Source organism: Natator depressus, chromosome 2, assembly GCF_965152275.1.
Source record: "Natator depressus isolate rNatDep1 chromosome 2, rNatDep2.hap1, whole genome shotgun sequence".
NCBI classification, from domain to species: domain Eukaryota; kingdom Metazoa; phylum Chordata; order Testudines; family Cheloniidae; genus Natator; species Natator depressus.
In genome coordinates this window covers 42,724,068-42,745,175 of record NC_134235.1, presented here as the reverse complement: position 1 = coordinate 42,745,175, position 21,108 = coordinate 42,724,068, and the positions used below count along the sequence as shown (strand labels likewise).

The window sequence follows — 21,108 nt, the reverse complement described above, 5'->3', positions numbered from 1 at the left end:
CAGGGCTTGCTAGGTGTGAATGTTCACAGGCATAAAGGGACCCGGCAGCATGCTGGCTGGACATGACACCAGCTGAACCGATAGTCTCCTGCCGTGGTCAGTGGTCATGGTTGACTCTACTTGCAGTTAAACCATTTTTGAGCAGCACCAGCTGCCAACATCTGTTCTCAGAGATGGGTAATTTTGCTAATGTCAGCAGAGCTTTCGAATGTAATCTCCTTTGGGGCTGGAGCTCTTTTCTTGTCTGTGTTTGTAGAGTGCCTAGGAGAACAGGACCTGGATCCCGATGGGAGCCTCTGGATGCTATTGCAATATAAATGGTAAATACTAATAGCAGCAAGTGATGCTGTCAGAGAACCGCAATGCAAATAGCCACTTCTTACTCTGCTTTTTAAAATGATAAGTATTAGCAGAGTCAGAAACTGTCCAACACCGATAGGAGGAGTCTCCAGAATCTCTGCAATAAAGGCCTGAGTTTCAAATATATATTTGAAGTGAAGTTAGTGGATGACAATTGCTTACAGTAGCCAACAGATGGAGCTGTGTTGCTGCTAGCTCAGTACCTTCAGCAGGGAATGAAGGCAAACAATTTGCCTTGAAAGATCCCTTTTGCGGTCTGCAATCACGATATACATAATGTGGAACTTTACTCCCTATGGCAAGGCCGTGACGCAAGCCGACGAGCACAGAAATTCATAGTTGGCACTGATATCATAAAGTTGATCTGCTGCAGCACAAAAGGCATATGTGGTCCTTGGCTGAGCTGAGAATACTGCTATCCAGTCACACAAGGCAAGGTCCTTTCCTCTCCTTCTTTTCAAAGGCTGGTGTATGTCTGCCAGACAGTTTGAATAACTATTTATTGAAAACAGTTATTTGGAAACTGTTTTTCCAGTGAAACCAGTTTTCTTTCCCTCGCTGTTGGCTCATTGCTGGGTTCCTCCAACCAAATAACTTGGAGTTCAGAGATTGGGTCAAAGTTCATCTCAGGAGAGGCACAGAATCTGGTCAATGGTGCTATGTGATTCATACCTACCTCTATACTATGAGCTAGGAGTGTGATTTCCACTCAATGACAGCTAGCGCGAATATAAACCGTAGTGTAGCTCTGAGAGCACGGGCAGGGGCAGCAGGGGCATGGCTTACCCATGCCGAGTACAAACCCACCTGCACCCTGTGGGTACGTACTCAGCACAGCTAAAGCGTGCCTCTGCGGTCACTGTCCAGTGCTACTGCAGCTACACTGCTAGCACAAGGGTATGCAAGATGAGAACCACACCCTTAGCTCATAGTGTAGACATAGCCTATAATGACCTGAACCATCTGCGGCACTCTGGGGATCAGGAACAGGGGAAGGCAGACCGAAGGTGGCACATAATCAGCAAGCTGAAGGCAGCAGCTGGGACCTAGCTGCAGAGGAGAGGCGAGGGAGCAGGAAAATAGACATCATTTGCTCAGCAGCTGATTTTACTGAAGGAGGTTGTGATACACAGTACCATTAGTGCCAACTGCCAAAGGGTTCCCCGCTCTCTGTGTCAGTAACTCCTATCTGACTTGACAAACTCACTACACCTAACACACCACTTCCATGGTATTTATCCCTAAATATTGTCTTGCAAGGTATCGTATGAAAGCCGGGGACACACAGGCCATTAATACAGTTGAGAAACGTATGTACTGACACTATATAAGGAGTTATGTATATATGTACTGAAAATATACTTGAGAGTCTGTGTCCAAGGCAGGGATGACAAATAGGTTTTTCCAAACAATGGAAAAGCAAGTTTCTTTCAGATGCGAGGCAAGATAATTATCGCTGTCTCTAATGTAGGTCACGCATCACAATGGAAGCCAAATCTGCAGTTGGAGTAAACAGGGGGATAAGAAGACACTAGAGGAAACCACAGGAAGTCATTCTGGCTCTGGGGTCAAAACAATGAGTTTTGGGAAATATGAGGAAAAGCAAGAAGCCATTTCCCCGAAGAACACCTTTGGCGGAGGGGGGTGATTTGTAATGCTTTGGATCCTGGTTTGATTGAAAACCAGCAAGCTCTTCAGAAAAGACTTAGGCAAGAAACTGTCTTAGGTCTGGTCTACACTACAGACCTATACTGGTATAACTACATCCCTCAGGGGTGTGAAAAATCCACATCCCTGAGCGACATAGTTATACTGACCTAATCCCCTATGTAGACAGCACTATGTCAGTGGGAGAGCTTCTCGAGTTGACATAGCTACCACCTCTCATGGAGATGGATTAAGTACATGTTGGCCTAGAGCATCTTCATTAAAGTGGTACAGCATTTTAAGTGTAGACCTGCCCATAGACAAAGGATTGTAGCCTGTTAGAGTTAAGTTTTTATCTCTAAAAAGCATGTTATACTTTGTTTATTTGTAACCTGTTGTTCTTATTATCCTTGCTTACTTAAATCTTTACCTTTGTCAATAAACTTGTATTTGTTTTCAGTATAAATAGCTTACAGTGATGTGTTGTTATATTGGAGCCGATACTCAGTTGAATCAAATAAGCTGGTGTGTGTATTGCCTCTTTGGGGACAGCGTACCTAGTAATTACTGTGAGTGTCCAGTGACATGGGCTGCACATTATAAGAGGACGTTTGTGAGGAGTTCATGGACTGGGATACACCAGCTGTTAACCTCCAAGGCAAAAACAGGGCTGGCAAAGTTCTGAGGAGAGTGCTTGAGTGTCAGAAATGCTGGTGGTGTGTAGGAGCTGACACCCAGGTACCACAAGAAAGGTTCCCTCATTTGGAGGCAGGGGAGTAACAAATTGACTCACCATCCTGGATGCCCTGAGGCAGCGTCACAGAGATTACTTGTAAATCGAGTTGGGTGAAATTCTGTACCAACTGAAGTCAATGGCAAACTCTCCCATTCACTTCACTGGGTCCTGGATTTCACACATCGTGTTTTTGTCAGTTCATTGCCATTCCAGATCCAACCAAGCACAATAAAGAGAAGGAAATGCAAGACAAGTTTTCCAGGCAGAGAATTTAAAGATCTAAGCATCTTATTTAAGGAACAAGATAGAGAGGCAAATTGGGGGAGTGCACTGTGCCCCATGGCACTTAGATTGAAAGTAGGTCAGGGATCGTATTTTCTTTGTTTGTACAGTGCCTAGCACAGGGGGTCTTGGTGCCTGACTAAAGGTCCTAGGTACTCTAGTAATACGAATAAATAATAATCATGATTAATAGAAGTCTGGGTGCTGAAAAGAATTTAGAAGGTGAGGCAGTAAGTGGAATCTCTGAGCACAGATCTCATGTTCTCATTTGTCATCTGGGTTGCTAATGAAAGGGGTTAGTTAGTAGAAAGGCAGATTACAAAGTAGCAACACCTTTTGATATTCCCATGAACTTTATTTAATCTTTTTAGGTTATGCAGTTCCCTATTTCTTGATGATAGAGAGAGTTATTTTATATTAGGAGACAAAAAGCTTCAGTTTGCTTTGATAACCCTAATGAGAAATGAGTAGGCTAGTCCAGAATCTTTTTCTTCTGATACTAGTAATTCCAATCTGAAGTTTTTTCTTGATGGCACACTAATAAAGCAGGACTCTGAATATCCATACTCTAGGTGGGATTCATTGCATTGGTAATAGAAGGCAGAGTCTTTCATTTCTAGATCGTCATTCAAATTTAGCCCATGTCAGTAATAAGGAATAACTAAATATTATTTCCATCTGTTGGCTGCTTTGTGGCCTAATGCACCATCTGTGAAAGTGGGCCTTAGTTCACTTCTAGTGGACAAGTGCTCCCATGACATTTGCTACCAGTTCACACCTTTGTTAAGGGTCTAGGCAGATAAGATAATGTTATATGGGCCTGGACACCAAACTGTCCTCTTACTGCTTCCCACTTACAACAGTTATATCAAAAACATAGTCAGAGCTGAATAGGACCCTATGTTAGTTGTGAGCTCATCCTCCAATTCTGTGATGGCTACTTTTCTAAACTGAACTATTGCTTAAATTGTTTCCTCTTTTTTCCTCTTTTCCATCTCAGCACTGTAAAGGGCTTCCAGGTTACTATGAGATGCTACACAGGATTCCCCCATCCTGTCTTCCAGAGATAGTTCTCTTCAGGGCCATTCGTGCAGTCATATTACTGGGCTATTGCTCAGGCTCTTCAGCACGATATCTTATTAGCTGCACAGATGAGTAGATCCACCAAAGGAATAGATTGCAGCTCACTGACTATTCCTTTTTCATAATTTTATTTTATTCTCTATAAGTTCTCATACTACTGTTCAGTAGTGCAGTAAGTGATGTAACTAACATTGGTCTCATGCAGTTTGTTCTTTCCCTCATCCTCACCTCAGGAGGAGAGTTGTGTGTGCAATGGAATGTTTTGTATTGGTAGGGTTGGTTTTTTGGTTGGTTGGTTGGCTGGCTGGCTTTTTTAAATGTCCATGTTACTATGCGTTTCTTAGAAAAGGCACGGTTGAAGAAATGTGCCGTGCACTTGGAGTGGAGGGTGCTGAGGGTTCTGATGAGCCTTAGTTCCTGGGGGAGTTCATTCCACAGTCTCAGGCTGGCCCCCAAGAAAGCTCTGTCTCCTGCACAGATGAGTTTTTCCCTTGTGGCAGAGAGTTCCATTGTGCTTGAGGAGCAGAGTTATCGACTACAGTCTTCATCCTTGCACTTCAGGTGTTCTTTTAGACAGCCTGACCGCTGGCCATGGAGTGCCTTGCAGATAAGGATTGAGACCTTGAATGTGACTCAATAGTCCATGGAAAGCCAATGTAGGGAGCACAGATCTGATGTGCTTGCGGAAGTCCAGGTTGCTAAGGAGATATTGAAGTTTCCTAAGAGCTAATGGCTTCAGGCCCATGAATGGTATCCCCTTCCCTTGTCCCATGCATACTGCATTCTCACACTGATACTCAATGTATAGTAAATTATTGGCCCCAACATCTTTTCACAGTTACTGCAGTTTGATTCTACCATTAGTGTTCCCCCTCCCATCTCCCACTGAAGTTGAGAGCTTTGCCATTAATTAAAAGAGGAGCAAGATCAGTGCCGGGTTTACAATGGCTCCAGTGGCTCCATGGAGCCGGGCCCATGCTCAGAAGGGGCCCTGGCCTGCTCTGCTTGCACTGCGCCCTGAGACCCCATTGGTTCCCCCAGCCCACCACTTGCTCCTCTTGGCCTGCCCACCAGCTAGCCGAGGGCTCCTCTCTGCCCTGGCCCCATCCCCTGCTACTCTCAGCCCCCTGGCTGGGCCCCAGTTCACCTCCGGCTCTGGGCAGTCTCTGCTTCCCACCACCTGTGGGGCCCCACCTGTCTCCCCGGAGCTGAGCTGCCTGGGAGTGATGCAGAAGCCTGGCCAGTCTCAGCCAGGTGTGTGCGGTGGGGGAACAGTGTGTCCCTGCCATGCCATGCCCCATTTCTTCTAGCTGGCCCCTCGCTCAGGGGACTGACCTCCCCACGCCATGCTCCATTGCCTCCTTGGGGCAGCCACAGATATGTTTGGCGCCAGGCCCACAAAAGGTTAATCCGGCCCTGAGCAAGATTATGCCTTCAGTCATTATTTAAGCTCCCACTACCCTTCCTAGACACTTGGATGTATTTATTTTTACTTGAATTTTTCTGGATGTCTGTTTTTAAACTGTTTGTTGATTGCAAGCTGTCACAGTGTCCAGAGTGGCTCGCACCCATGAATGCCAATCTCAGGTCAGACTATCAGAAAATAGGGCAGACATCCCTAACTGGTGGATATTCTATTATTAGATTTAACCAAATCAGTAACAAATGTGCACTCCTGGATCACTACATTAGCTTTAACATGGAGCCATAGACAGTCCCCCTTAGGCTCTCCAGCCTCGACTTTACCACCTAGACAAACTGGATTTTATGATGAGAGGTTATTAAAACCCAAATTACCACACGTTAGGTTCTAACAGCCACAAAGGGCCAATCACTTACCCCAGGTCAAGGTATACTCCAGATCTCACCAAAGACAATGGTGAAGCCAATTTTTCTAGTAAACTAGCTAAAGGTTTATTAGCTAAGAGAAAGAAATGAAAGTCACTGAGAGGTTAAAGAAAGCAATATATATAAAACAGTAGGAGGGAACGTAGACATCAACTTGCCCGGGCACGTTTCCTGAATCCTACATGTGGAAACTAGGGCTGTCATTTAATCGCAGTTAACTCGCATGATTAACTCCAAAAAATTAATTGTGATTAAAAAATTAATTGTAATTAATCAGTTTTATTCGCAATGTTAAGCAATAGAATGCCAATTGAAATTTATTAAATATTTTGGGATGTTTTTCTCCATTTTCAAATATATTGATTTCAATTATGACACAGAATACAAAGTGTACAGTGCTCACTTTATATTATTATTTTTATTACAAATATTTGCACTGTGAAAATGATAAACACAAGAAACAGTATTTTTCAATTCACCTCATACAAGTACTGTAGTGCAATCTCTTTATCATGAAAGTGAAACTAACAAATGTAGATATTTTTCTGTTACACAACTGCACTCAAAACTAAAACAATGCAAAACTTTGGAGCCTGCAAGTCCACCCAGTCCTACTTCTTGTTCAGCCAATCACTAAGACAAACAAGTTTGTTTACATTTACGGGCGATAATGCGGCCCACTTCTTATTTACAATGTCACCAGAAAGTGAGAACAGTCATTGGCATGGTGTAGCCGGCATTGCAAAGTATTTACGTAGCAAATATGCTAAACATTTGTAAGCCCCTTCATGCTTCAGCCACCCTTCCAGAGGACATGATTCCATGCTGATGACACTCATTAAAAAAATAATGCATTAATTACATTTGTGATTGAACTCCTTGGGTGAGAATTGTATGTCTCCGGCTCCATTTTACCTACATGCTACCATATATTTCATGTTATAGTAGTCTTGGATGATGACTCAGCACATGTTGTTCATTTTAAGAACACTTTCACTGCAGATTTGACAAAACACAAAGAAGGTACCAACGTGAGATTTCTAAAGATAGTGACAGCACTCAACTCAAGGTTTAAGAATCTGAAGTGCCTTCCAAAATCGGAGAGGGATAAGGTTTGGAGCATGCTTTCAGAAGTCTTAAAAGAGCAACACTCCGATGTGGAAACTACGGAACCCGAACCATCAGAAAAAGAAAATCAACCTTCTGCTGGTAACATCTGACTCAGATGATGAAAATGAACATGCGTCGGTCCACACTGCCTTGGATTGTTATCAAGCAGAAGCTGTCATCAGCATGGACACATATCCTCTGGAATGGTGGTTGAAGCATAAAGGGGCATATGAATCTTTAGCATATCTGGCATGAAATATCTTGTGATGCTAGCTACAACTGTGCCATGAGAACACCTGTTCTCACTTTCTGGTGACACTGTGAACAAGAAGCGGGCAGCATTATCTCCTGAAAATGTAAACAAACTTGTTTGTCTGAGCGATTGGCTGAACAAAAAATAGGACTGAGTGGACTTGCAGGCTCTAAAGTTTTACATGGTTTTGTTTTTGAATGCAGTTATTTTTTCTACATAATTGTACATTTGTAAGTTCAACTTTCCTGATAAAGAGATTGCACTACAGCACTTGTATGAGGTGAATTGAAAAATATTATTTCTTTGTTTTTTACAGTGCAAATATTTGTAAGGAAAAATAAATATAAAGTGAGCACTGTACACTTTGTATTCTATGTTATAATTGAAATCAATATATTTTAAAATGTGGAAAACATCCAAAAATATTTAAATCAATGGTATTCTATTATTGTTTAACAGTGCAATTAATTGTGATTAATTTTTTTAATTGCGCAATTAATCACAATTAATTTTTTTACTTGCTTGACAGCCCTAGTGGAAACTGATTTCCAGTCGTAGTCATATTCGAATATAAGTGACAGTCATTATATATAACACGTGAATCAAAGTTTCTAAGTCCAAAATGATAGCAGCGATGGTGTAATCTGCTAGTTTTCCATAAGTCTCTCAGGGCTTCCCATAATTGGCTTTGGGGACCTCTGTCCAATCACTTAGGGTTCCCCCTGTCAGAATCCAAGCAGTCCAGAGATGCAGGATCATTCCCTTAAACTAGTATTTATAGATCTTGCCCACAGCAAACTAGCTGACAGGTGTCTCCACTCACATGGGTTTTGATGAGCAGCAACTGCCTATTGAGCAGTGAATGCCCATTGTTGAACATGAAATGACCCTTGCTTTGAGGTTAATGTTCTACTTCCTATGCATACACAAATAACCCAGTTACAGTGGTTTACATAATGTAATTACTAGCAATTCATTACAATAGGGATGGATAAGTGGGAACAATACAAATATCCTTACTTAGTACTCATGAAGTTCTGAACACTAAGTAAATTCTCATCCTCAACCCTATATCAAAAGGTATGTTAGGATATTTACCACAGGGCAGGCATAATAGCAAATAAACAACAGGATCTAGCCAACCTTAACAATACAGTTACATCTTACACGTGAATTGGTTTCAATACACCATGACCTTTTAACATTCCTTTGATTTCTGTTAGCATGTGTCTGAATTAGCCTGCTGGCAACCTATGAAACAGTATCACACAAGCTCAGAGTATGACAAGCCTAAGTGTATCACTGGGATAAGCTAATCAAAGTCAGTGGGCTTGCATCAGGTGTGAACTGGCCTAATATCACCATCCAGCCTTTCCTATCATTTGTCTCTCGCTGTTTATGGTCAACCTGTTTATGGTTGCCAGCTATTCTTTCCTGAATCTCACCAAATTGAATGAAAAGAATAAAATGAAAAAATACTCTGTTCATTTCCAATTATCAAAATACTTAAAGGATATAACTTATAAAACAAAAAGATTGTATTATATCAGTGGGAGCAAACAAAGATTTGGGACCCAATCCTGCAAACCTCTATTTATAATAGGGCTAGAATACTCTTTCCATTCCCAAGCCTGTACCAACACATCCCCTCAGAAACCACCCTACCCACACAAAGTTTTGACCGCCTCTAAAAGGGATGTGTTCCAGACACTCAATGAATTTTGATGGAGACTTCATTATTGCTATTGACTTTACATGGAAGCCACCCAGATACTGCAGTGATGGACAGCAGTATAAAAGCAATAGATAGATAGTCTCATTGAGGGGACTACTTGTATGAGTAAGAATTTGTACGACTGAGCCCTTGCATCATAATTTACTAAAGCAATCAAATTCAAGGAACGCCATTCATTTTGGTTATCATCATAGCTTCAACTTCAGCAAACTTCATTTCTTCCATATCATATGGACCATGTTGACAGAAAGCATGAGCTCAGAGACCCCACTGCTATTTTCCTAGCACATTTCAAGTATGTTTGTTTTCTCATCCAATTTTAATTACAACAGTCCACTCTGAATGACTTGACCAATTCAGGAACACATTTTAACAAGCTCCCTTTATTTGTTTTTCCATGGAAACTTTCATTGGTATACTCATGGAAAAAAAATAAGTAACATTATACAAACATCCTCCTCAGAAATAAAAGCTGCCTATGTTACTTTGTGAAGCAGACAGAAAAATTGGTCTCATTCAGGGAAATGCTGTATTTTCAAAATGGAACACTGGAGTTACAGGTAGAAACCTCCTAACTAGTATGTGTGTAAATTAATAATTGTAGTGCAGTCACTTGCAACACTATTTCTGTAGCACAAGAAATAATCTCTCCCACAAAATCATACTCTGTGTGTCCAGTGATTTTAGTACAAGAGGAGTATTGTGGCTCCCTGCATCAGGGTGCACAATAGAGAAATACACACTCCTCCTCAGAGGGAAGTCAGAGTCGAGGGCTGGTACTAGGGGTGCCCACACTGCACTGAATTAAAGGATACAGCAGCTGCCACACCTGCATGTACTCTCCCAGGGGAGTTCTGTGTCTATCTTTGCAGGGAGAACATCGTCACTCACTGTCCAACATAGCAGTGGTTTTAAAAGCCAGAACTTCCACCCATCTGCACTTCTAAAGGGCCTGTGACTGGCTAAATAAATGCTCTCCAGTTGGTTTAAAATAGTGGGACTTGCTCAGATGTGACCAGGCTCTTAGGGGTAGTCATAAATGATGAGGAAGTGTCAATACCAAGAGAGGGAAAATTGCTTTTGTAGTGAGACAACCACTCTCAGTCCTTATTCAAGCCCAAATTGATAGTGTTAAGTTTGCAAATGAATTGTAGCTCAGCAGTTTCTGGCTCACTACAAAAGCAATTTTCCCTCTCTTGGTATTGACACCTCCTCATCAATTATTGGGTGTGGACCACATCCACCCTGACCTAACTGGCCTTCAACATTGGTTCTCCACTTGTAAGGTAACTTCCTTCTCTTCATGTGCCAATATATATTTATGCCTGTTTTTGTAATTTTCACTCCATGCGTCTGAAGAAGTGGCCTTTTTACCCACGAAAGCTTATGCCCAAATAAACCTGTTAGTCTTTAAGGTGCCACCAGACTCCTTGTTGTTTTTGTGGATACAGACTAACATGGCTACCCCTCTGATACTTGATATCAACCTCTTGAAATATGTTTGAGAGGAATTCCTCTTCTGTGTCATAAGGTTGCCAAATATCCAGCATGGAATATGATAAATATTTTGATCACAAAGGAATTTTGGAGGGGCAGATTGTGATCCAAAAGACTCACACTGATTTCAAAGGACTTTGGATCAGACTCTGTGTGAAGGTATTTTATAGATCCCACCTACCCCTTAGCACCCTAATAATGCCCACAGATCTTCTGACTCACTAGGGTATGTTGTGACATTTACAGCAGAAAGAAAAGGAGTACTTGTGGCACCTTAGAGACTAACCAATTTATTTGAGCATAAGCTTTCATGAGCTACAGCTCACTTCATCGGATTCATACTGTGGAAAGTGTAGAAGATCTTTTTATACACACAAAGCATGAAAAAATACCTCCCCCAACCCCACTCTCCTGCTGGTAATAGCTTATCTAAAGTGATCACTCTCCTTACAATGTGTATGATAATCAAGTTGGGCCATTTCCAGCACAAATCCAGGTTTTCTCACCCCCCACCCCCACACCACACACACACACACAAACCCACTCTCCTGCTGGTAGTAGCTTATCTAAAGTGACCACTCTCCTTCCAATGTGTATGATAATCAAGGTGGGCCATTTCCAGCACAAATCCAGGGTTTAACAAGAACCTCTGGGGGGGGGGGTAGGAAAAAACAAGGGGAAATAGGCTACCTTGCATAATGACTTAGCCACTCCCAGTGTCTATTCAAGCCTAAGTTAACTGTATCCAATTTGCAAATGAATTCCAATTCAACAGTTTCTCGCTGGAGTCTGGATTTGAAGTTTTTTTGTTGTAATATCGCAACTTTCATGTCTGTAATCGCGTGACCAGAGAGATTGAAGTGTTCTCCGACTGGTTTATGAATATTATAATTCTTGACATCTGATTTGTGTCCATTTATTCTTTTACGTAGAGACTGTCCAGTTTGACCAATGTACATGGCAGAGGGGCATTGCTGGCACATGATGGCATATATCACATTGGTGGATGTGCAGGTGAACGACCCTCTGATAGTGTGGCTGATGTGATTAGGCCCTGTGATGGTGTCCCCTGAATAGATATGTGGGCACAGTTGGCAACGGGCTTTGTTGCAAGGATAGGTTCCTGGGTTAGTGGTTCTGTTGTGTAGTATGTGGTTGCTGGTGAGTATTTGCTTCAGGTTGGGGGGCTGTCTGTAGGCAAGGACTGGCCTGTCTCCCAAGATTTGTGAGAGTGTTGGGTCATCCTTCAGGATAGGTTGTAGATCCTTAATAATGCGTTGGAGGGGTTTTAGTTGGGGGCTGAAGGTGACGGCTAGTGGCGTTCTGTTATTTTCTTTGTTAGGCCTGTCCTGTAGTAGGTGACTTCTGGGAACTCTTCTGGCTCTATCAATCTGTTTCTTCACTTCCGCAGGTGGGTATTGTAGTTGTAAGAATGGTTGATAGAGATCTTGTAGGTGTTTGTCTCTGTCTGAGGGGTTGGAGCAAATGCGGTTGTATCGCAGAGCTTGGCTGTAGACGATGGATCGTGTGGTGTGGTCAGGGTGAAAGGTGGAGGCATGTAGGTAGGAATAGCAGTCAGTAGGTTTGTTGAATTGGAATTCATTTGCAAATTGGATACAATTAAGTTAGGCTTGAATAGAGACTGGGAGTGGCTAAGTCATTATGCAAGGTAACCTATTTCCCCTTGTTTTTTCCTACCCCCGCCCCCAGACGTTCTTGTTAAACCCTGGATTTGTGCTGGAAATGGCCCACCTTGATTATCATACACATTGTAAGGAGAGTGATCACTTTAGATAAGCTATTACCAGCAGGAGAGTGGGGTGGGGGGAGGTATTTTTTCATGCTTTGTGTGTATAAAAAGATCTTCTACACTTTCCACAGTATGCATCCGATGAAGTGAGCTGTAGCTCACGAAAGCTTATGCTCAAATAAATTGGTTAGTCTCTCAGGTGCCACAAGTACTCCTTTTCTTTTTGCGAATACAGACTAACACGGATGTTACTCTGAAACCTGTCATTTACAGCAGAGTCCTTCTTGCTACTTCAGTTCTTCTGCAATGACTCAGGATGAAATATAACACTCTTTCTCCCCATGAGTATGAAGCAGGAAGAAAGGTTGGAAGGACTGGTTCAGGTACCATCATCCATCTCCTGACTGAAGAAGTTTTGCTTGCATATTTATAATTTCTCTGGCATGTTTTGTAACTGATTTTTTAAAGTGAGAGAGGTTTGTAACTGTATGATGTGGAATACGATGCCTTTAGAATTTGCATGAGTTCTAGTTTGTCACAGATGGATCTTTTTGCACCTCTGAATGTCACAGGGTCCAATCCCGGGAGAGGCTGGAAGGTGGTAGGTTCCCTTGCCTCCCTCTGAAGTCAGTAGGGGTTGAGGGAGCTCCTCATCAGCAGAATTGGGTCCTTACTTTCAAGCATGAGAGCAATTAATATTTCTCTTTCGGAAAGATCTGTTTCTATAATTGGAGCAAATAGAAGATTTATAGTTTATGTAAGGACTGAATTTAGCTGTTAGTTACACATGTATATCCTACATTGACTTCAACAGAGTTACTCCAGATTTACATCAGTGTGTCTGAGAGCACAATTTGGCCCTATATGTTATATATTCTTTAAATAAAATATTCGGGGTATTTTCCCTTTATTCTTTGGGTTGTCTTGTCTGAAGTAGCACTGGGCTGCTTGAAGTTGTATTTGTTGAACACCCTCGTTTAATTTTTCTACAAATCTCAGACCACAAATGCATCAGATATATTTTAATTTTGTTTAGTAACTTCAAAAACAGGCCAGCTGAATGCTCCTAAGGAGGGCAGAATGCCCCATTACCTGCTGGTTTCAGTTTTCCATTATGCTGTGGGCAGCAGCCCCTTAGTGTTGTTCTGGTCACTCTATCATCAGGGTGTTCTCCAGTCTGTCCAGAACTGATGTCATGCTCTATGCAGTCCATTTTGTCCCCAGGTAAGGGGTGGGCTAGGGGAGGAAAAGGGCAGGTTAGGGCATGGCTGGAGCAGTGTCTCTGTCTATTTTGTTCCAGTGTGATGGCTCAGAGAAGGCTATTACAAGCCACATAATTTACAGCTGGCCTAAGGTGCAAGAATTAGGAAGGAACAAGAAGAATGGAAGATCTTGGCCCTGTGTCTACTACAAAGGTGCTGGAATGTTGTCCTTGTACATGCTTTGAGTAGTCAAATATTTCTCAAGGAGGCAAATTTCTGAGTAATTAACTGGTATTACAGAAAATAGAAACTACTCTAGTATGTTGGCAAGATTTTCCCCTATCAAAGCTCCATAAGGTAGGCGAAAAGGACTCTTTAGAAAGAAGTCCTCGCCCTCCAAGAGCTACTTGGCATCAACAAATGAATTCAAAGTGTGTTTACATTGACCTGTCACAAGGTGAATTTAGATGTGTTACCATTGCTTATACTTCTGAAGTATGGGTTTGATTTGTGAATGCTCAGTGTTTACAGCTGGGAAAGTAATCTGGGTAAAACAAGAGGAGGGAGTTATTCTTTGTCAGCTAAGTAACTCTAAAAAGAAAGATAATATGTAAGTCTTAGTAAGGCAGCTTGGGTAAATAGCCTAATTTAGAGGATCTGTTGTTTTCATTGTAATGACAGATTATATTTTTCTACACAATGAGATCATTTTATTATAACATTTGAAATATAAACTAAAGCCAAAGTAGCAATTGGCTTTTTCCATGCTGATGTAAAGGCTGGTTTGGTATTTTATAGACTGAGAGCTTGGGGGCAGAGTGGGGTGGTCCATTATGTGGGTACACTGATCTCTACACCTCAGTAGTGACTGTGCAAGGCCTCAGGTGACACTGCATCCCCACATGCTGTAGAAATAGCAGCAGAGCAAGTGCACAGTTGCTCTGCACTTAGTTGCTGGGCTGACTGGGAGGATTCCTTCCCTCAACTCCTCTGAGATCCATTGTGAATAGCCCATCTACTCTGGCTGTGTGCGCAGTGGGAGGCAGGGATTATCTGGCAGTTAAGCAAATAGGAGTGAAATGGATGTTTTAAAATTTAAATCTTTTGCAACATCTCTCTCCATTTTGGAATGTTGATTTTTTTGCCCTCACGTTCTGCAAACACATACAGAATCCCGGGTAATCAGCAGAAAACTACCTATGAGATCAGTCAACGCACATTTGTAGTGGAGAGGTCGATATACATTGAAAAGGAAAGAACAGCTGCACAGTGCCCATTATTAAATAAAAAATGGAGTGCCAGGAGTATTTACAGCTTGTAAAAGAAAAACCATGTTGAATATGCTTGAAGTTCTAGGAACATCCTAAACAACTGGTGTAAAACAAACACATGGCATGCAGCCAGAAACCTGTCAAATCAAAACACTCAAATGAGTGCTCTGCTTTCTTCCTGCAGGGGGTTCTGTGCATGAGGAGCACATAACAGCAACAGATGGACTATTGCATAAGACAGCCAGCCCTGTTCAGATTTCCAGTTTATAGCGCTGAGTGAGCCATACACTATAAGTAAATTTCTCTCCAGTGCATGCCATTTTACCCAGGTCTCTCTGTTTCCCCTTTAACATCTGGTTCCATTTATTTCTTCTGTGTTAAAATGGTTGGTGGGGATAGGGAAAGATGAGAACATACACAATTATAAGAACAGAAAAAAGCCATCTGGCCCAGCATTTATGGTCAATCTTAATCCCACCATGTTGGGTTTTTTTCATGCTCCTTAACCGTTTCCTTCTCCAGAAACAATCTATGTGATCCTGTATTGTCTTCCCAGTAACTTATTCCAGACGGTCAGTTTTGTGCAAAATAGTTCTCTTTTAGCTTTCCATTTATTCCTAGTTTCCTCATTTTTACATTATGTCCCCTAGTTTTTGAACCCTTCTTCCCTATCATCTTTCTTACTCTCTGAAACTATTTGTGTCACAGAGAAAAATCTCTCAAATCCACAATTCCAGCCATGTAAACCTAATGAGGCTTCCTAATTTTTAAATGGAGATATGGGATACAGGTTGGGGTGGGGGTGCAGAGACAGTTTTAAGGGTGGCCAATAAGTGTGAATTCAGCATTACTGCTAACAGAAGTTCTCAGGGTGCTGTTTTTGTTGTTAGCAACAAAAGAGAAAATAGAATGTTTGAATTAAAATGTTTCAGGTATTCTGTATATGGATTCATTTTTCACTAACCTCCTAGAATGTTCTGGACCTTTGTAGAATCTTGTGGAACCTTCCAGACTTTCAGAGAACTACATTTTCCTCAAACCTCCTAGAATGTTATCAGTCATGCCCTTGCAGATATATAAGGGGTAGGGCGTCACAATACAGTTAGTGAGATATAAGAACAAGGTGAAGTAAAGTGAAAGCCCAACTGCGATATTGTGAGCCTTATTTTGATTGACCTTATGGCAAGGAAGGCTCGGCAAAGCTAAGTACTGTGCTGTGATAAGGGACTGCACTCCTGACATTAGTCACAGTGAAAAGAAGTCATTTACAGTAAGATTTGTTTATGATGAGGATGGCTGTATCCAAGTAAAGGAACACTTTACCTGTTTCTGGTCTGTGGCTGACTCTACTGGAAAAGGCCTAACAGAATTGTTTATGAACATTTTTAATGAGAATAAAATAAAGCTTCAGGACTACCCGTGGCCACAACTATGACAATGGCATGAACATGAAGGGAAGAAACAGTGGTGTTCAGGCAGGGATCCTTGAGCTTTCTTCGTGCTTTGTGGCTGCCATTCCCTCAACCTGGTTGTGTCAGATGTAGCATCATCTTCTTTAGATTCAGTATCTCTCTTTGGAGTACTGCAAAGGATATACATCCTGTTTTCAGCATCAGCTATCAGGTGGAAGATCCTCATGGACAATATTACAAATCTGCCCATGAAGCCACTTAGTCACACTCGCTGGGAGAGCCGCATTGATAGCATAAGGCCAGTGAGTTACCAAGTGACTGAAGTTTCCGACGCCCTGATGGAACTGGTGTAGTTGAATAAAGCTGAGGCTGGAATCTGACATGTGGCACAAAGCCTTGCAAACCAGATCACTGACTTCAAATTTCTGGTCTCAGTTGTGGTTTGGCACAATATCCTGTTCCAACCAAATCTTGTAAGCAAGGTATTATAAACTCAATCGATGGACATCGCGACCACTACTACTTTGCTGAGAAGCTGCCTTGATTTCATTGTGGCCTACAGAGACAACAGATTTGAAGATGCCATCACTGCTGCCAAAGAAATGGCAGAAAACTTAGGAATTGAGCCTCTTTTCAAGGAAATTCATATTCATCTCAAGAAGAGGCAGTTTGGTTACAAGGCCAGAGATGAGGTGATGGAAAACTCGGAAGAAAAATTCAAGAGGGAGTTTATTTGCTAACTCATTGATATTGCTCAAGTGTCCATCAAAAAAGGTTTGGACAAAGGAAGCACCACAAAAAGATCTGGGGTTTTTGTCTGACCTTGGTAAGCTGCCAGCAGACAGGAAAACATTCTTGAATAATTGTACAGATCTTTGCTGGCACATGGGGAATGTTCAGATGTCAATGATAAAAACCTCTGTGTCAAATTGGACAATATCTGTCACATTTTGCCACATGGGAAGCACTCTCCACTCCAAGTTCGCCAGTTCATTCATGACGCAGAGCTGAAGGACATTTTTCCTAATGTGTAGATAGTTTTGAGGATTCTGCTCACTCTGCCGGTCACAGTTGTGAGTGGAGAGCACAGCTTTTTGAAGCTCAGGCTCATTAAAACATATCTTTGATCAACGATGGCTGATGAGAGATTGACATTGCTCATATTTTATCACTTGAAAATGCCATTGGCCAGACTTTGGATCTCTCTGATATTGTGCTTCAGTTCATGAGGGCAAAGGTGAGAAAAGCAACCTTTTTAACTAAAGGACTAGGGTTAACACATTCTAAGGCTGTCACTTACTGTAACACTATTTAATATGGGTCCATCCAATGTTGGCGCACAGTTCAATTTCTTGATGTTAGTCCATTTCAGTTATTCTTAAAATTAAAAAGTGTCTAGAAGCTTAGAGGAAACAATTTTTTTATTTGCTTATACATGACATGAATAAATACAGATTTACAGATCCTAATGTGCACATTTATCATCTTATATGACAGGGATAAATCATGCATGCAAACCGTGCATCAAAGTCATGAAATGGGGTACAAATGCAATACAAAAATAAGGTATTCAGAAGTTTAACAAATGGAGGGGTGGAGGCACTGAAGACGCTCCTTGCCTGGGGCGCCATTTGCTCTAGGGCCAGCCCTGGCAAAAAAGAAATGTTAAGGTTTTTAAGTAAAGATTAAATAGAATTATTTAATCTTAAAATTAAATCTCTCCTCCCGCACAATATTTTATGTAAATTAAAAATGATGTATAGTAAAATGTTGGATAGTATACTGCATGCTCTGTACAGTTCAAAATGAATAAGCTCTTTAAAAAGGGAAAACATGTTAAACATAACAGTGCATTTTGCAAGCCTCTTATCTTTTAGGGATATTTTAGAAATGGAATTTTATTTTTCCAGTCTATTTTCCCTTTATCTCTCTATTTACATTGCCCATAGTTTATGGCTACATTACTGCTTTCTCTCCTACACCTAGCAGATCATGCTGATAACATTTTAAGCAAAAGGTTTGCTTGGTGTTTCAGGGATCATATGACTTAGAGTAACTTTAGATTTTAAACAGCCAGTGTTTGAAACATATGCTGTTGGGTCTGACAAGCTCAAATTCTAAGCGATACTATTAACAAGGCCACAAATATCCCAGGTTTGACTTTTAGCAAAATATCCCTTTCAGGTGTGGGGGAGTTTTTTATGCACTAAGGATCTGATGAAGTGAGCTGTAGCTCATGAAAGCTTATGCTCAAATAAATTTGTTAGTCTCTAAGGTGCCACAAGTACTCCTTTTCTTTTTAAGGATACAGTGTGGACGATGAACGAGCTGAGCAGCAGTACATTTACTTTTTGAACACTTCACTAGCCAGTCAGAAGCTCTCTTATTTCTGGTGTTTTTAACATATACATTAAACTGATGTGGAGTTGTAACAGTTACTTCAATATATCTTTTCCTAAGGAAAAAATATATATTTTTCCTTTTTATCTGCCAGCCAGGTTGAAGAGGTAGGAATATTTGCTAGCTGTTCAAGATTCAGAATTTCCATTCGGGAGGTCAATGACAATGCAGGAGTTAAGTAAAATGGCTGAGACACAGTTATGTAAGTCTTCTGGCAGTAAAACTTGGTGGAAAAAGCAAAACTCGTGCTGAATCTTGTTTCGATTATGTGTTAAGAATCCCAAGACAAATAGGAAAACTTCCTCTGGCAAGTGTTTGAGTGTTGTTATTACATTGTTTTATCATCTTTTCTATTGTTTTAGCTCACAGTGGTTTTAAGGAATCCACAAATGCAGACTCTGGAGAAGAGAACCTTATGAAAGCCAGCTAGTTTCTGTGAAAATGTCATGGTTTGATGAAACTGTGACACTGAAGGTAGTTCATTTTCCTCTCCTTTTATACATTCCCTTTTCAGTTTCTTCTCCATTCCCTCTATACCACTTTTCCTCTTTTCCTTTCCCCTTCCTACCTTCTGTTCTTTCTCACCAAACCCCTCCTCTTCTCCCTCACACTCCCCTTCCTTAGGACTTGCCTTCTCAGAAGGCTATACACTGGTGGCGTTAGAAAGCGACATAATTAACTCACTTGTGAATGTTTGAATTTCCATGCTTTAGAAGGCAGTGTTTATAAGCTCACACACAAATGCATGCAAGCAAGTTATTATATCAGAGCTGTGTGTGATGGGCCAGTATTTTTCCACAATGTTTTTCATGGGTATTTTTAGCATTTCTGGTGAGTTCATGTCTCTCAAATTTAACTTATCCCCAAAACTTAATGAAATGGCCATTTTGCTTATCATATGAAATTCTGAACTTCAAATACTGAAGCCACTTTTCAATCAAAAATGTCCTCCTTCTCAGTAGAAAATGAGCTGTTTACTGACTGAAAGAGGGCTTCGACATTTTAATCTAAAAATGTCAGATGTGTTCGTATATAATATGTGGGGGAAGAGGGAGGACAAAGATAAAATAAGTGGCATTTCGCCCAGTGTTATCTTTTATAGAGAACAATTAGGAGCATTTTATAAACACTCTGGCAGAGGGATAGATTTTTCAGTAAAGCATGGATTTCCTTAAAGAAGAAGGATGTTATTTAAAATCCATAGGATTTCAGATGGCTATAATTTTAAGGTAGATCAAACACTAAACCTACAGAAAATTACTTGACATTGTCCTTAGAAGTTTATTCTATGTCTGTTTCAAGAGCTTATGCCTTATGTCATTGGGTGTTACGAGATAAGTTTAAATGCGTAAGTCATGTATAGGAGGATTATGTGATATTTGGATATATGCAACATCTATATCTAAACTCAGTCATTTTTTTAAGCAAATGCTTTCATTTAAAGGAAAATAAGGTTGCTGCTCTATTTGAAAATAATGAAAAATATCAGAAAAACACATTTTTTCCTTCTTTGCTTTATTTGATTTTAACAATATTAACAATAATGTTAAAAATCCCTTTAAATCCTTCAAGGCTTCAAATTATAAACACAAAAGCCCATTTAAATTCCTTTCATGAGCTCATGCCTTTAGCCTTTCTCCCCCTCCCATCTGAAACATGAGAGAAACAATAAATAACCTAATAACGATACTTACAACCTTATCTATAGCTCTCCAAGCACTTTACAAAGTCAGGTAGTCAGTATTGCCCCATTCTACAGATGAAACTGAGTTAAAGAGAGGTGAAGTGACTTGCTCCAGGTCACATAGGGAGTCAATAGCAGAACTGAGGCCATAACCCAAGTCGCCTGATTCTCATTCCCTGCACCACACTCCTGGTGCTATTTCAAGGTTCAGCATTTTCAAAAAGGTTCAGATTTGGCTAATTATTTTTTTTCTACCCCTAATTTCTATATCGCTAATGTCTATGATCTATATTCTGTTTCAGCAAATGGAAGAAATGACAGAGTGTGTCAGCCCTAGTGGTCTTGTTAGATCTCCAAGAGCTCCTGAATATCCAGGTAGCAGCCGTTTCCAAAAGCAATTTTTTGGCATTCCTATTACTTGACAAATAAGTTTGCATCCTTTTCTTTCAGACGCAGACCTTGACAGGGTTATCCAGGTTTTGTCATCTTGCGGATGGATTACTGCAGTGCACTCTGCATAGGACTATACTTGAAATCCATCCAGAGGGCGTATCTAGAGCAAAATGCAGGATATTAAGCATTACAAGAGGTCAGAAAATGGGGAAAGAGGCAGTTTCTGCTGAAAATTTGGATTTTTCAGTGAAAAATCAAAAACTATATTTTTGATCAAACATAGAAAATAAAAATTTTGATTTTGGAATGCCTCTGCTGTGATGGCTTATGAGCATTCCAGTTTGGGTTCCTCAGGCTCCCATTCTCTTCCATGGCCCAGACTTCCTGGCTAGACTACAATCTCCCAATATTAGGGTGACCATACATCCCCTCCCAAAACCCCCAA

The 21,108-nt window shown here is 41.0% G+C and overlaps 1 long non-coding RNA gene across 1 annotated transcript in view; it reads left to right on the top strand.

Moving 5' to 3' along the window:
- Nucleotides 1-20,868, top strand: part of LOC141982229 (uncharacterized) — a 40,385-nt gene extending 19,517 nt beyond the window's left edge. The window contains exons 2-4 of the long non-coding RNA XR_012637991.1: nucleotides 18,949-19,060; nucleotides 20,573-20,645; nucleotides 20,721-20,868. This is a non-coding gene — a long non-coding RNA (uncharacterized LOC141982229). The remainder of the gene's footprint in view (nucleotides 1-18,948; nucleotides 19,061-20,572; nucleotides 20,646-20,720) is intronic.
- Nucleotides 20,869-21,108: the final 240 nt, after the last annotated feature.